The following is a 16,114-nucleotide window of genomic DNA, read 5'->3' as shown; positions in this document are numbered from 1 at the left end:
ACCCTCAATACCCACAAGAGAATTGAATGCATCCAAATATCAGGTCAGGCCCCCATTTTAAAAATCCCATCACTTTGGTGGAAGGGAGAGGATGAGTGAAGGAAGGGAGTATTGGGAATTTCCTGGATGTAGTCATATTTGTTGTTATTATCTTTCCCTGCTGTCTGTAGTGTTATCATCAGAAGGCACCTGTCGTCATTTGTCATCTTACAGGTTCTAGTAAAGAAGAAACATTCTGAACATACAACTTGAGAAAGGCCATTGGCCAATACGTGACTCTTGTCCTCTAATGAAAGGCCACTGTATATAAATATATACATCAATCCTGCAAAAACTTAAGCACATACATAACTTTGCAGACATAAGTAGCCCTGTTATCTTTCATGGGATATCACATGTCTGCAAAATTATGCTGCTTATGCATTTGCAGGACTGGAATCAGTATATACAGAGAATGCAGTGATATGTAATCACCTTTGGGATGGAAGAGAGATAGCCAAGGGAAGAAATGAAAATATTGCCTAGGACAGCAGGGCAAAAAATACTGTTTACATTTAATATCGAAGGGGTCTTGCCTGCTCTCTTTTACTTAGGGTCCCTTCTGAAAGACCCCATCACACATAGTAAACAGCCTGTGGAATTCAATTTATCTGAGTTGGAAGGATGAAGAGCAAGTTGACTCTGCTGAGATTTTAACTTGTAGATTCAGGAAGTATTTCATTCAAGATCACTCACCACTAAGCCCTCCCTTCTGGCTTTCTAAACAATCTTATCCCAGGAAGGATGTGCTAGTGTAAATGTTTTATTATTGTACGTGGTATATAGGAATCACATATTATAATCACTGATCAAGTGTCACAAGTGAATATATCTGATAAGCCATTGCATTCTCAAGGGACTGGGGGGGAAGGGTTGTTAGAGAGTATTCTGCGTTATACTTGAAGTATAACTAATTTAGACAGTTTTTGTTCTGAATTAATTTGTGATGCTGCTAGAGTGTACTTTCCCCAAAGACACACAAAAGTCAGCAGTTTTGCTGGGTAATTCCAAAGCAATAGGAAGAAATGGCAAAGGCTTTTCAATACTTATATGTTCTTTTTGCCTTACTATTCTTCATTAACTGGGGCTGCAAATATATTCAGTTCAGAGCTGGTGGATCCACCACAGAGGTAACGATAACATCAAAGTATGGTTTTCCTAAGAATTTAATAGAAATCTCAGCTTTCTGTGAAGCCTGTTTAAAGAGTTAACACAAATAGGGCTAATGAACCCAAAGCATCCCTTCCAGAGTATTAATGCAGAAGTTGCAGTAATGGCTAAGCTTTATGGATAATGAAACATGTATGGGGATATTCAGAGGATTTCATCTTCAAGCATCTGTACTACTTTAATTCATGAACACTAAGGGGTCTCTGATCTACTCAATACATACACAACCCCCATTAGCAACAGTGGAAGATCTGCACACATATGGAGGGGAGACTATGCATCCAAGGAGGCTTGAATAAGAGTGAATTGTGAGAAGCTCATGTTGACACTAAGGTCAGGATTTAATCAGTCTTCGATCAGGACTTTGGGGAGAAGAGAGAGAAAAGCAGTGATTTGAGATGAGAGAAGGTAGAGCTTTTGGTTTCTTGAGGAAAGGGGAAGCTCCTATCATTATGGGGAAGCTCTTCCAGTGGCTGCCATGGATTTTGACTTGCATTAGTAGCTTTACATTCTTAAAAAAAGTGCTTGCCCTTTTGACTGCAGAATAAATGAAGCCTTTAACATAAAGTGTGAGGACAGCTTTGAGCTTGTGGCTGCATCTGCAGAGCAGCTTGGTATTGCAAGCTAGTCTCGATGACATCACTGAGGATTTTGTGTTACAGTCAAGTGCAAGTTCTATGAAAGAGAGTGACACTGTGAATAAATCCAAGAGCAGAATTTTGCCTGTTATGGGTGAAATCCTCACTCCATTAAAGTTCATGGAAAGTGGGGCCAGGATTTTACTCTACCTATGCATCAATGGATGGCCAGACAAATTGTGATTAAATGATGCCTGTGATGGAATGGAACTTCAAATCCCCACTGAGATTGGCTACAGATAAGAGGAGTATGAGAGAATGGGTAAGGAGAGCTTCTTGACCATTCTTCCACAGAAACAGAAGCTAAAAATAAAAACAAACCACGGTGGCAGTGGTATGTTATCTAGTATTTGGAGAAGTGAACAGGATTCCTGGGTTCTCTGAAGTCTCATCTCTGACACTGACTCTGTCCATAGGCAAGGCATTTAGGGTAAATTTTCATACTTGAATGCCTAAAGTTAGACACCAGCGTCCATATTTAAGTACCTTAATATGTGGACTGATTTTCAGAAAGGCTGAGCTCCCACAGCTGCCTTCTCCCCAGCCCACCAACTGCCTTTCCTTCTTGAGAAGCTTTAGATTTCTGTCTGGCAGTAGCAATGCTATTTTTGTGAGTAGCATGGTGATTCCTGAAATTAAATTTTGTGCATGGCACAAATAGCAAGAAATATACAGAGAAATGTTTGTTTGTTAATGTACAGCACTTTGAACCTAAAATAAAGCGCTATGTAAATTGCTAAGTATGATTATTACTATTTATTTATAAACTTATTTATTTATTGTCTATGGGGTTTCCAGAAATTCAATATTTTAGCTTAAAAACCTAGAATCCTGTTGGACGATTAAAATACAGCATTGTATATCAAGGAATCTACTCCGCTGTATATTGTACGTTATTTCCACTGACAAAGGTCAGATTCCCTTTTTTTTATTAAATTTGATCTCCATTAGATTTGAATTTGGTGGCTTTACAAACTGAGACTCTCTAATTATCCATTGGTTTAAGTTGCTTTTAATTGCTGTGCCTAGCTAAAATGCTAATTCAGTCTCATTCCTCATGCAGCCCTGGGCCTTGTTCCGATAGATATTGCCAATTAACTTGATTTGTGGGTTTTGCTTTTTATAAAAAATGATTCCATGCACATAGGGCAAGCAGGGGACTTCATAAACTTACTTAGTTGAGGCCACAAGCCAAATGAGTACATAGATGTGTTAATTTATTATTTCACCAAACTAGACATTCCATGGATCTTACCTGTGCAGCCTTCCCCAAAAAGACAGGATCTGATAGAACAGTTGTCAGCTCAAGTTTTACTGCTGAATAAAGTAAGGTTGCTTTCCTCATTGCATCATTTTGGAAACTAAAAGTGTAATAGTTTGTCATAGTCACTTTAAATGTGAACTTTTTTAGTTGCAGAGATTCACAATAATTGCCACTAATTATTTTAGAATGATAACACAGCCCAGCATAGCCAGCTGTCAGTTAAACAGATGTCACTGTGTAGATGCCCTTAAACAGTTCTGTTCTCCAATTAGAAATTGTAATGGAGATGTTAGGGCAGTTACCAGTCACATCTGTTAAATTTAAGCATGGATGTAACACTCCAGAACTGTGATTATTCTCTGGCAGGGCTTAATTCAAACAGTAGCATGCTAGCAAATTTGAAGGATTCAAACTGATAAATAAATAGGCCATTTGGATTCAGAGAGAATCGGTGGCAAAGTACATTGTTAACGCTTAGGATGACAATTCAACCGGTAATGAAAAGGCTGAATTAGGTTCTGTTGAGGTTATTTGTGGCACAACAATTAGGCCCTCCAATTACATACATAATTGTTCAGTATGAATGCAAAATAACAAGAGTCATTTTACTATTATGGAATAGTGGCTACTGCTTTATAATTATATTGCAACTTAGTTTCCATGAGAACTCTGATTTTTGGCTCCCTTTAAGGCATATCAGCTTTCCACATTGAAGGTGGCTTGGGGCTTAGGTTGATTTATTTTTTCTACCAAAATTGAAGTAAATTGGACACAGCGTTAATTAATTAGAACATACTAAAAATATTAATTTCCAGCAAAGTCCAAAGAGTCTCCTAATTAGAGCTCGTTGAAAAATGTTAATTATTTTTCACAAATAGCTTTGAATTTTTTTCAGAATTTTCCACAAAATGTGTGTGTGAAAAAGTTGTGTTAAATCTGTTTTTCCCTCTTTTTTGAAATAAGAAAGATGAACTAAAAAAGAGAAATGGGGAGAGAGTAGAAACAACAAAAGACTGCAAACAAAACAAAATTTTTCTGTAAAAATTTTTGTTGGGGAGTGGCGAGGTGGCTATTTTTTGTCAAACATTTTTTTTAACAAAAATTGTTGGCCATCTGTCCTAATGGTCTATGCCACTCTGTAGCAGGACATTAGGAAGGATGAGACTTATCTTGACAATTCACAGGAGTCATCTTGTCCAGTTCGAGTGCACAGGAGCAAAAGTTTAGTGAGGCAAGGGGCTAAGCATTATTTTAAATAGGTTCTCCGGAAAGACATGTCAGGTTTGGCAATCCAGTTGACCTGCAGCTCTGGAACCAGGCTACAGAATAGAAGAAGGTGGCTTGGGGAAATGGATTCTTTGTTGCCTTGGTCTCTGGCAGCAAGTGGAAGCAGCTAGGGTGAGTGAGAGAAATAGTCTTCACATCTTGGGTCTTGTGCAGAGTCCAAGAAATGCCATACTGCTGTGCTAGCTCCTAAGGTATAGGAGTGACATTCTCCACCTGGCAACCGTTGGACGTATGCAGAAGTGGGTCTTCCTTCTGAAGACCTCTCTACTCCCCCCCTCCCTGCTTCTCATTTTGTGGCCACTACTGAGGGATTAAAGAATCCGTGACTGTTATGCCATGTTCCCCCGCCACCACCTTCAATGTAAGGCTTTTGTTGGATTCACCCCTACTTCCTCCCATTCCTGTAGTGCAAAAGAACTACCACAGAACATTGTTTATGGATGTGATGTGGACCCCTGCGTCAGCTCTTCCCATTCCCCCACCTCTATCACACAATGGAAATTTATCTCTTCTTGTAGCCTTAAGTCTCCTAGATGAAATTCTGACCCCATTAAAGTCAATGGCAAAGCTCCCATTGACTTCACTAGGGCCAGGATTTCACCTGTGTCCTCCAAAAGGAAGGAAAGATTTCTCCCGAAAGGCATCCTACCAGCTTCCTGCAAATGCTCTTCAGTCTTGATCTGTTGTTCTCATCTCTGCAACAGAGACTACCTGTGCCAAATATATTGGATGATCTTGTGATATGGACAAAAGCCTATCACAGATCAGGCTGAGATTGTTACACTCACGTCACTTGTAACTGAACAAAACTGGCATTGAAACTCTGATTCTGTAGGTAAGAGGCTATTGGATGAACACACTGTGCTACTAACCTTCTCTATACCCAGTTTAGTTCATACATTCAGAGTTGGATGAACGAAGAGACACTTTTGAACTTTTATTACATTAGCCTTTTATTCATGCACGTAGCTGATTTGTTGGCTTTCTGCAACAATTAATCTTTTTAATACCTACAGTACTGACAACTTTTAAAAGCTGTTTGTATATGAATATATAAATATGGTATCATATCCTTTCTGATATTTTCATAGATATCGAGTAGGGAAAACTGTTTCAGTATGTCCCTCTCCCTGCAAATAATAATGCAGGAACATTCTTTAGCATGCAAATAAACATCATGAAATACCTCTGTGCGACCTCTTTTTGTTAAAAATATATATTGATATTTCAGTCACTCAGATCCTGCCGTTTGCCTGTTGCTGCAGGGTATAATTTGTAATTTGCTGACAACAGGGGGCAGAGCGAGTTTGCATTTTAAAGGGGAAGGCTGACTGTCAGAGATGAGTCAATGATCTATTCAAATGAAAGCCTCCTCTCATTGAAAGAAAAATGGAAAATACTTTTCTGCATAAATCTCCTATGGTCAGTGTGACTTGTGGTGCTCTAAGCATTACAGGGCCTCAATTCCTGTGTCAGATAATCTTTTATAAAGCAGATAAATCAGTTAGTCAATAAGTTTGTATTCATTTTGTTTGACTAAATCTTTTTATTAACTGTTTATTTAATTTTAGTCACCCAATATGGCTCTGGCAAGCTCTCAGCATACTTCTGGCTGCCTTGACTGTCTAAAGAGACTTTTGGCAGGGTCCTAGGTCTGGGATTTGCACGCTTTTTCCATCCTAACAAGCATGCTTGAGGCGCCGAACCATACTTAGAAAATAGAAAAAGGAACAAACTTTACTTAACCATGAAAGGAGTAGGAAGGGAATCTGTTGCTTCCATTATTACCTTCACGAGCCTTGATCTAATTTGGATTCTGATATTAAAGAAGAAATGGCTTCCAGTTCCCATTGAACACAAAGAAGAGCACAAAAATATCACCGACAGTATTCCAAAGCATCACAGTGTTTTATATCTTTTTAAATATAAACCACAATTTTTGGGGGGAAGGGCAAGGTAGGGAAAGCTGTAATGATTTTAAGAACATCTTCACATTTATCTAAGTAGATACCCCATCTCTGTAGAGAAAGGCAAGTCTTCATTTGCATTTTTTTGATCCTTTTCTAAAACAATCCATCAGCTCAGGGCTCGTAACACACTATTGATTTGATCCTTTTATCGATGCTGAGTCCTCCTTACTCACATGAGTAAAGACTACATCCCCAAATAAACATTTGAAGTAGCAGGACACTTTTATGGTAAGTGTCAGAGCTGTCATTAATAGCCCACCAATAACCCCAAATACTTAAGTATGAATTTTCTGATTTTTTTTTAATGGCTGTTTAGGAATCAAGTTATTTTCAATATCTGGTTTCTGTACTGTGGTCATATTGTTTTGTACTGAACTGAGCTGTGTCATTACAGTGACATTCATTTTAGTCCAGTGGCTAAGGATTATCTTCATTTAGAATAAGACATTGAAAATTATGTAACATAAAATTTTCTTTATATGGAAATGTTTATACAATATAAACATTTGCTTAATAAAGCAGCTCTTTCTCATCTGGATAGTCTCTCTGTACAATACATCATACCAGACAATAGATGAAGTGTTTTAGTGGTGGCAGCAGTAGATAAATGGAACACAGCTTCATTTCCCTCCTGCTACAGGAGATATCATCAACGCTTAGCACCAACTGTGGTGTTTAGCTCCTGCTTATGAATGCACAGTATCTCATTCTTGCCAAATGGACAAACGATGGGTGGTAAATACAGTTTACAGGTGATGGTGGAGCAATCCATTTATTTCTTGCCATTTATAATTAGGAGTTATTGGTCTTGTCAGCTGCAGCAGAAGGTATCAAGAAATCACTGTGGTGATAGTATCTTGTCATTATTTAAATTAAAACAACACTAATAAAGGCATCCTGAATGTGGTGATAATCCATTTGTATAAAATCTCCATGGAGCCTTCATGTAGCTGCAGCAATTTGTTTCCTAAAATTAGCTTAATTGTTTTTTCAAGGATTCCAAATAAAATTATAAAGAGTACTGCTATCTGAGCTTACAGAGTTGTGATCACTCAGTCTATACAAACTTCATGTGCTTTTGGTTTGGGGGGGGAGGCTGAAGACAGCACACTGGAATGCTGTTTCTGTAATATTTATAATTGCTGTATAAATATTTCTGTCTAGATTATATTCCAGTGCTTCCTTCTCAACTGATTCATACTTTAAAATAAATATGAAAATATCACCCCCTCCAAACACGATATCTGACTGTGGACTCTTTTCTGTTCCTGTTACATGTTGTTCCAAGTCAATGCTACATATCATCAAGAGGCTTTCACCTTCTTGAGCTGGAGGTCTAAGGTTATGTGGGACAGTTCATTCTCTGATACTTTTTTATGTCAAATGCTTTCAGTACTACATCTAAAAGGCCAGGTTCTGCATTCATGTGAAAATTGAAGACCAGGTTGGGAATCACAAAGAACGACTATTTGCACTCTACTTTTGGCTTCCTCAATTCTCTATTCTTTCTATTGCATTGTAGGGCAGGGATTAGGACTCAGGGAACATGGTATATGTGCTTAAATATGAATTCAGGGTGCATGATCTGTGCACTTAAACATGGACTTCCTTGATGGGCTTGTATAATAGCCTTTCCTATTGATGGCATAAGCAACTATGAGATCTGTCCTGTAAAGTATTACATACCTTTAGTTCCTGTTTTCTTATTATGAAAATTCAGTACTATACTAAATAAAAATATCCATCTACCAATATTGCATGCTATGAAACAGCTATCTATGGCATTTTTTAAAGGTTTATGTCACCATATTATCTATGGGTATGTCTACACTGCAATAGAACACCCTGGGCTGGCCTGTGGCAGCTGACGTAGGCTGTGGGGCTATAAAATTGCAGTGTAGATTCTGGCTTGGGCTGAAGCCTGAGCTCTGAGACCCTGCGAGGGGTGAGGGTACCAGAGCCTGGGCATCCACCCAAGCCCAAATGTCTACATTGTAATTTTATAGCCCCATGAGCCTGAGTCAACTAACACAGGCCAGCTGGGGGTGTTTCATTGTAGTGTAGACATACTCTGTGTCTTAAAGGGTTTATGCACCTGCCATTAAAATCAATAGGAAACTTACCATTGACTTCAATGTCAGCTTGACCAGCCCTGATGGCCCTGATTCAAGAAAGCACTTCAACATGTTTGACTTCAATGGCATGACTTAGGCATGTGTTTAAGACTTAAATGCTTCCTGAATAGGGATACTTTTCTGAATTAGGACCTAAGTGACCATCCAGGGGACCAGTGAACCTATGTTAAATAGCTTGAGTGATCAGAGCGGTGCTGATCTTGGAGTTCCTTGGCTGATAAAATGCAGGGTGATACATTTTATACATTTAAATCTGCCCAGGAAACATTTTGGACAAAAATAAAGGCTGAGCTCACTAACTGGGTTTGACTCTTGAAGCAGATCTTCTGAGCCCCGGAAGTGCTTGCCAAGTCCTTACGGCAAGCCGAAGGACAAAACACAGTCACGGGATACCTGGCACTTGGGCTCCGGCACCAGTTGCTGGGACCGGAGTACCAGCATGCAAGGGATGGCGAGGGAAGATGCGTGTCACCAGAACCCACATGGTCACCCGAGTGTGCCTCTTCGGACTCTGAGGGAGTGATTGAGGCCCCTCCAAGAGGCTGTTCTTCCAGCCAAATGGTTGAGTTCAGCATGTTACCACCTGGGGGGCGGGCATGGCCTCAAGGACAGTGGGCCAGTCCTTGGCAATATTGGAACCCATGGGGGTTTCCACAAGCCACGGTACCACAATACCAGTCACTCTCAGGGACATTGGTACCGCGTTCCTCCATAGCCCCGGATTGGCACCGAACCTGTACATGGGTTCTGACCAAAAAGGGACTCTATCGTACAGTCTGTCAGGAACTACCCCGTGGTCCGAAAGATGGGATCCGACAGGCAAGGCTTAAGCAAAACTAACTTTATTAGGGGAAAAGGGAAGCAACAACCGCGTCTAGAGACGACTCACCCAATCACCGCAAGTTAGCACAACTGCATCAGCAGGTTCTGACAGGCTTCGGTGGGCTATCAGGGACAGTTGGCGTCCGGGTCATCTGAAGCACTGACCAATGGTTCAGCAGGGTTTTATTGAAGTCCAAGGAGTACCCCTACCGCCCCCTTCTGGTTCCACCCATGGAAAGCGATTTGAGAGAATTACACCTTAGTGTACGTGACAGCCTGCTATCAGCCTTATGGCGGATAGTGTGCTGTTTGATACATGACTGCTTGCTTCCCACCTCGTGGTAGTTAACATGGCACCCTATCTAACCAACATCAGTGGGTAGTGGCTCATACCCTGATCAGGGAAGGGGATACAGCACCCTGCAATTGCCAGCCTCCTCTTTGCCCGATGAGGCAGTAGTGGGCCCCTCCCATGCTGCCCTCCTAGATGACTACAGGGCACATCAGGAGTTGCTAACATGTGTAGAGGTTAACCTGGGCCTCAAGATAGAGGAGCTTAAGGAACCAGTGGATGAACTTTTTGGCATCCTGGTGTCCGCAGCCCCATCTAGGATGGCTGTCCTGGTACACGAATAGTAAAACTAGCCAAGGCATTATGGCAGACCCCTGCCTCTCTGCTCCCCACATCTAAATGGGCAGAGAAGTAGTAGTATGTGCCAACTATGGGGTTTGAATACCTATACACACACCCCTCCCTGAGATCTCTGGTGGCCACGGCAGCTAATGAGTGCAACGGGCAAGACCAGATGAGTTCATATGTAAGTATGTATCTCACTCCCGGCCTCCCTCTTCATTCCTGATTGTTCTTCTTCCTTGCTTCTTTCCCCCTAGCCTGGGTGGCCATAACGTCAGACTGCTGGTTTCGAAGTACAGTGGCTACCGACTACACCCTCTGGTTTATCACACTCCCACCCTCCCTCCTTGTCCCTCTTCAGGAATCTCTCTCACAAACAACTCCTCCTACAGGAAGTGCAGGCCCTCTTACAAGTGGGGGTGGGGGTGGGGGTGGAAGAGGTCCCTCAAGGACTGAGGGGAAGAGGTTTCTGCTCTCGGTACTTTCTAATCCCAAAGGCAAAAGGGGGACTAAGACCTATCCTGGACCTGCATGGCCTCAACAGATTCCTCAGAAAGTTGAAGTTTTGCATCGTCTCCCTGGCAGCCATCATCCCTTCTCTGGATCCGAGTGACTGCTATGCTGCCCTCGATCTGAAGGACACCTATTTTTATATCTCCATCATCCTATGCCACAGTAGATTCCTGTGATTTGTGGTGGGCACACAACACTACCAGTTTGCAGTGCTCCCATTTGGCCTGTTGACCTTATCACGCATATTCACCAAATGCATCACAGTGGTGGCAGCCCACCTCAGGCACAGAGGTCTTCCCTTATCTGGATGACTGGCTCATCTGGGGTCATTTGAGAGCACAAGTCCAACAAGGCACTGAGGTCGTAAGGGACACTTGTCAGCCTGCTAATAAACTAAGAGACATCAACACTTACACCTGTTCAAAGAATAGAGTTTATCAGAGCAGTCCTAGACTCTACTCAGGCCAGAGCTCTCCTGCCAAAGGCTAGATTCCTAGTAACGTTGGAGCTCATAGCCCAACTATTGGCCCACCCACTCACCACAGCAAGGGTATGCCTCAACCTACTGGTCCATGTGGCAGCCTGTACTACGTGGTCTGATATGCCACGCTGCACCTCAGATCGCTGCAAATGTGGCTGGCATCGTCAGTATGCTGTCCATCCAGATGCTTTCTGGACAGGATACTCATGGTTCTCCCTCGGATACTCACCTCTCTGGCATGGTGGATGAAACCGCAACATGTACTGGAAGAAGTCCCATTCGTGGCCCCACGGCCGACATCACTGGTCTTAGATGCCTCAAAGCTCAGATGGGGAGCCTACCTCGGTGTGCTCCAGACTCAAGGCCTTTGAACCACAGATGAACTAGCTCTCCACATCAATGTCAAGGAACTCAGAGCAGTCCAGCTAGCCTTCGAGGTATTCTTCTCCCACCTCTCCAACAAAGTCATGCGGGTTCTTACAGACAACACTGCTGCAATGTATTACATCAACAGACAAGGGGGGGCCAGATCCTCGGCCCTTTGTCACGAGGCCTTATGCTTATGGGATCTCTGCACGAGCGACAACATTCACCTGAAGGCGTGACATGCCTCCCGGAGATCAAAAATGAATTAATAGATCACCTGAGCAGATCCTTTTGCTCTCACCACGAGTGGTCGCTACATCCAGAGCTGACTGACCTCATCTTCCGAAGGTAGGGAACTGGGGAGAACAAAAAATGTGATAGGTTCTGCTCCCTCTTGGACCTCAGTGAAGTGTCCCTAACTGATGCCTTTCTCCTGTCATGGGTGGGCGGTCTTGTGTATGCTTTTCCTCTAATACCTGTCATATGCAGAGTCCTTGTGAAAATCAAGAGGGACAGAGCATGGGTTATCATGGTAGCCCCGGTGTGGCCTCAGCAACATTGGTTTGGAATGCTGTCAGAATTATCGGTGGCCCACCCTGGACACTCCTGCTGCAGCTGGAACTTCTCTCCCAAGACCAGGATTAGCTGCTTCACCCAGACCTGGCCTCTCTGCACCTGACAGCATGGTTGCTTCATGATTGAGCAGGGAAGAACTACATTGGTTGGCCCAGGTTCAGAGGGTCCTATTGGAGAGCAGGAAACCTTCCACCAGAGCGTGCTACCTAGCCAAGTGGAAGCACTTCGCCTGCTGGGCGGCTTGCCAGAATGTCTCAAATGACCCATCCAGGTAATCTTGGACTACCTGTTGCACCTGAAATAATTGGCCTTCTTGTCTGCCAAGGTACACCTAGCGGCGATATCAGCCTTTCATCCTCTGATACAGGGCAGGATGGTCTTTTCAAATGAAATGACAGGTAGATTCCTCAGAGGTCTGGAGAGGCTTTTCCCTCTGCTTCGAGACCCGGTTCCCCAATGGGATTTGAACCCAAGGAGAGCTCTGGCCTTCTATATCAGCAGGACCAGGTTTTTCCGCCGCTCCATGCAGCTTTCCATCACAATTGCTGACCAAATGAAGAGGAATCAGGTGTCATCCCAGTGAATCTCGTCATGGATCACGGCCTGCATTCAAGCCTGCTATGCCTCAGCATCAGCATCCCTGTCAGCCCACTACACAAGAAGGAACTGAGAGGGAAGGGGGCCAGCAGTGCCCTATATATGAGCACATATGTGCATCCCTGCAGAGGGCACTAGAGCTGGCTCTACGGATACCACTAGGGAAAAAATCTTATTCAGAATGGATATGAGTAACACATCTTGAAGAACAGCAGTTACAAGATAAGTAACTGTTCTATCTAAAATACATTTTGACTTGGGGTGTGTATATGGTTCTTTGGAACTGGAAGAACCTAATACAGTATATGTGATTCTTGATTTTAATAATCATTTATCACAGAAATCTGGTTTGTCTGGGTGGCACATGAGGGACTAGAGGGCCTGAAGGGGACTGTCTGTGGTTTCACAATAACTAGTATGGTATTTTGGAACCACACATTTTACTGGGTTGGTGAAATCTTATGATAGAATATACACCCAGTTTCTTTCTTGGCAGTCTGACCTGAGATTGGCACTCTTAGCTATGTCCCATACCAGGCAGTGTGATCTTTGGCATAGTCTTGGCAGGATACACATTATCACAGGTCAGTTGGGCTTTGGATCAAAACCTAACGCTGTTAAAATTTAAATTAGATATTGAGAGTTTTAAGGGTTAAAGATTTGTGACCATGAGTCAGTCATGATCCTATGAGGTTATGAACACACAAAAAAACTTAGAAAATTATGTAAAGATAAGAAAATGGCCTTTACAGGGGACATCTCAGATCAGGAGATGGGAGATTTGCTTATGGAATGTGTCCCATACCAGGTTGAGTGACACATAGAAGTACATGTCATGCTTCCTGGAGGTACCTAGGTTTGTGAGGCACCTCATTACTACCTGCCGTTAGCATGAGGATGCCTTGTCTTTACCTGACAGGGGTCAGCTCACCAACTCCACTGGCCATGGGCAACACAGGCAACACAAGCACTGCCCTCCAGGCCTATGCAGGCCCATTCTTTCTACAGATTAGTGGTACACACACACACACACACACACACACACACACACACACACAATCAAGCCCTTTGTGTGACCCTTGGAGAGACCAGGTCCTGGAGTGATCAGCCCCTGTAAACATTCATAGAATTCACATATTCATTGCTTCCAAAGGGACCGTATGCAGCATTTTCTTTTCAGGTCAGTGCCTTGCTTAACACACACACAACTTAACTATATTATAATGAAAACAAGTAAAAGTTTATTTAACAAAATCTAGAGATTCAAGAAGTAGCAAGCTAAAGTATTGGAAACAAATGGTTGTATGTAAAATAAAATCATAACGCACCTTCTAGATCCTAGACTTAGTTAACAAGATACTGTCTTCTATTGAATTTAGCTCACCCAAAGTTTTGCAGCATTTTCCAGTCAGGTTGTCTGTGACCCTCCTTTCATAAGACAGAATATGTTGACAGTTCATCTCCACAGTGAAGGATCCTGAGGACACCTCAGGACCTCCAGATATAACCCCAAAACAGAATGGCCCCCTGCTGTTTTTGTTTTTTTCCTGAAGATTTTCTCTTGTGAATTCACAATTATTTTATTAGCATCTGTCTTAGTAATGCAAATAGGTGTGTATTGTGTGTCTTACAATGTAAAATGACCAGCCAGAGAGAGAACTGTCTACTCTCCCTTTCTGGAACAGAACCTGTTTATCACTTTCTGGCAACCTCTCTTATCTTCCATATCTTAAGAACATAGTTTTAGTATAGATTCATAACGTCTCAAATATCATCCGTTTACACATCTTGCAATGATTAGAATAACCAGTGCGTTACTGGCTGTCACCTTTGGCACACTTTTATGTAGACATCAGATCCTGGGAATTCCTGTAAACCACTGTGTACCCCTTACACTATCTGTCAGTTGGCACCAAGAGGTCCCTGAGCCACAGTACATCTGTCTACCTACATGCTGGAAAGATTCTCTACTTGTAATTATTAGCCACCCATTTCCGATGATCCCGTCCCCACAGATAAAAAGCTTCAGTTGCAACGTCGAGTCTAAATAGGCCCATTGCAAAGTCTCCTCTGGTTGTCTTTCTAGGTTTGGCCACACACACAGGATAAAGTTTACATTAATTCTTACCGCTTCATTGGTGGAGGCAGTGTCAGCTTGAAATGAAGTGAGAAAAAAATGTTGAATGTTCATGAATTCCAGGAAACCCAGCTAAGGGATTAGCAACAAATCTCTAGAATGGTTCCTGACTGGCCAATTCAGTACAACAAATTGTAATGCTATTAGCAGCATTAACATGTTGTAGATGAAGCTGTGACTACATAACAGAGAGAGGTTTTCTAAGTTACAGAGTGATAGGAGGGAAGCAAATGGGAAAAAATGAGGAATTGACAGAAGGAAGCTCAAAACTGGCCAAATTAGAACTGTTAAGCATGAGGCCATATTGTATTACTTTCATGAGCAACACTGATCACGCTTCATGCACCTATTATATATCTTATCACTCCAGAAAGGAGTGTTCTTGATGAAGTTTCAAAGGAAGGGGACTCAGTCTTCCCTTCCTATCCCACACATGGAAGCATTTGAAATTCGTGACCACCTGTCTGTGCATTTCTAATGCGTTCGTCGGCAAGTACCTTGGGACCAATGTCATTAGAACTTTGGGAATTATTAAACAAATATGAAACACAGCATTCAAATAATTTGAAGGCCCAACTTAAGTGGATACAACCAAGAAAATTCCAAGTCAAGGTGATGACTTCCTGTTCAATCCTTTCTCTGTATTGCTGCGCATCTGGTACAGAACACCCAATTGTGTGAGATTCCTCCAATAGCTAAGCATAAAGGCTGAGTGATGGACAGAGTTGCATCCTTTAGTCTGTTTCCTTGAATTTTTCAGATTAGTCATGTTATTTTAGTGTCATTTTTCTGTTTAATTCTCTGTATGTGACGGAGGTTAATTGCCCTGTGTTTCTGCTTGCAGCAGTGCCAAAAAAGGACTCCTTTACAGATCCTAGTTTAAATGAATGTGGTTGTTTATTGAAGATTAGATTTGACATTGATAAAGTACTAGCCATTTTTGAAGTCAGAGGGAAAACAATAATAGGTGGTGGTTGCTTATCATGTTCAATCCAGAACAAGGGCAGAAAGATGGCCAAATAACTTGGTAGAAAATGCAGAGTACACAATATAAGTATCTCAGACTGTACCACTACTTTTTGTGTTGCTCCCAATTTCAAGTTAAGTTGCAGCAACAAATTAGTTATTGACCTGTTGGAGAGACATTCTAAGTGTGCACTATATCTATAAATGCACAGTATTTGGCAACCAAAGAAGTAATCTCAACGGGACTTACTTTTCTTTGGATACTCTTGAATTTTAAATCATTACAACTATGCAATCATGAAAACCATCATGGTGTTAAACAGCGCTTATTTGCAGGCACCTGCCATCCACAGATCGTTCTTTCCTGCGTGCTTGCATGGTGTACGCCGCAGGGTGGAGGGTCCGTATTTTTAGATCTCGGTGGTGAGAAAAGAGCAGCCGGACAAGGAAGTGCCCATACAGCAGTTTATTCATGCAGCATTTCAAGCTATGAGAGTTACAAATCTTAAGCTATTGCAA

The sequence above is a fragment of the Emydura macquarii genome, unplaced genomic scaffold, assembly GCF_026122565.2.
Source record: "Emydura macquarii macquarii isolate MOO-44397 ecotype Brisbane River unplaced genomic scaffold, CSIRO-AGI_Emac_v2 contig_1876, whole genome shotgun sequence".
Classification (NCBI taxonomy): domain Eukaryota; kingdom Metazoa; phylum Chordata; order Testudines; family Chelidae; genus Emydura; species Emydura macquarii.
Note: the sequence above shows the minus strand (reverse complement) of the source record.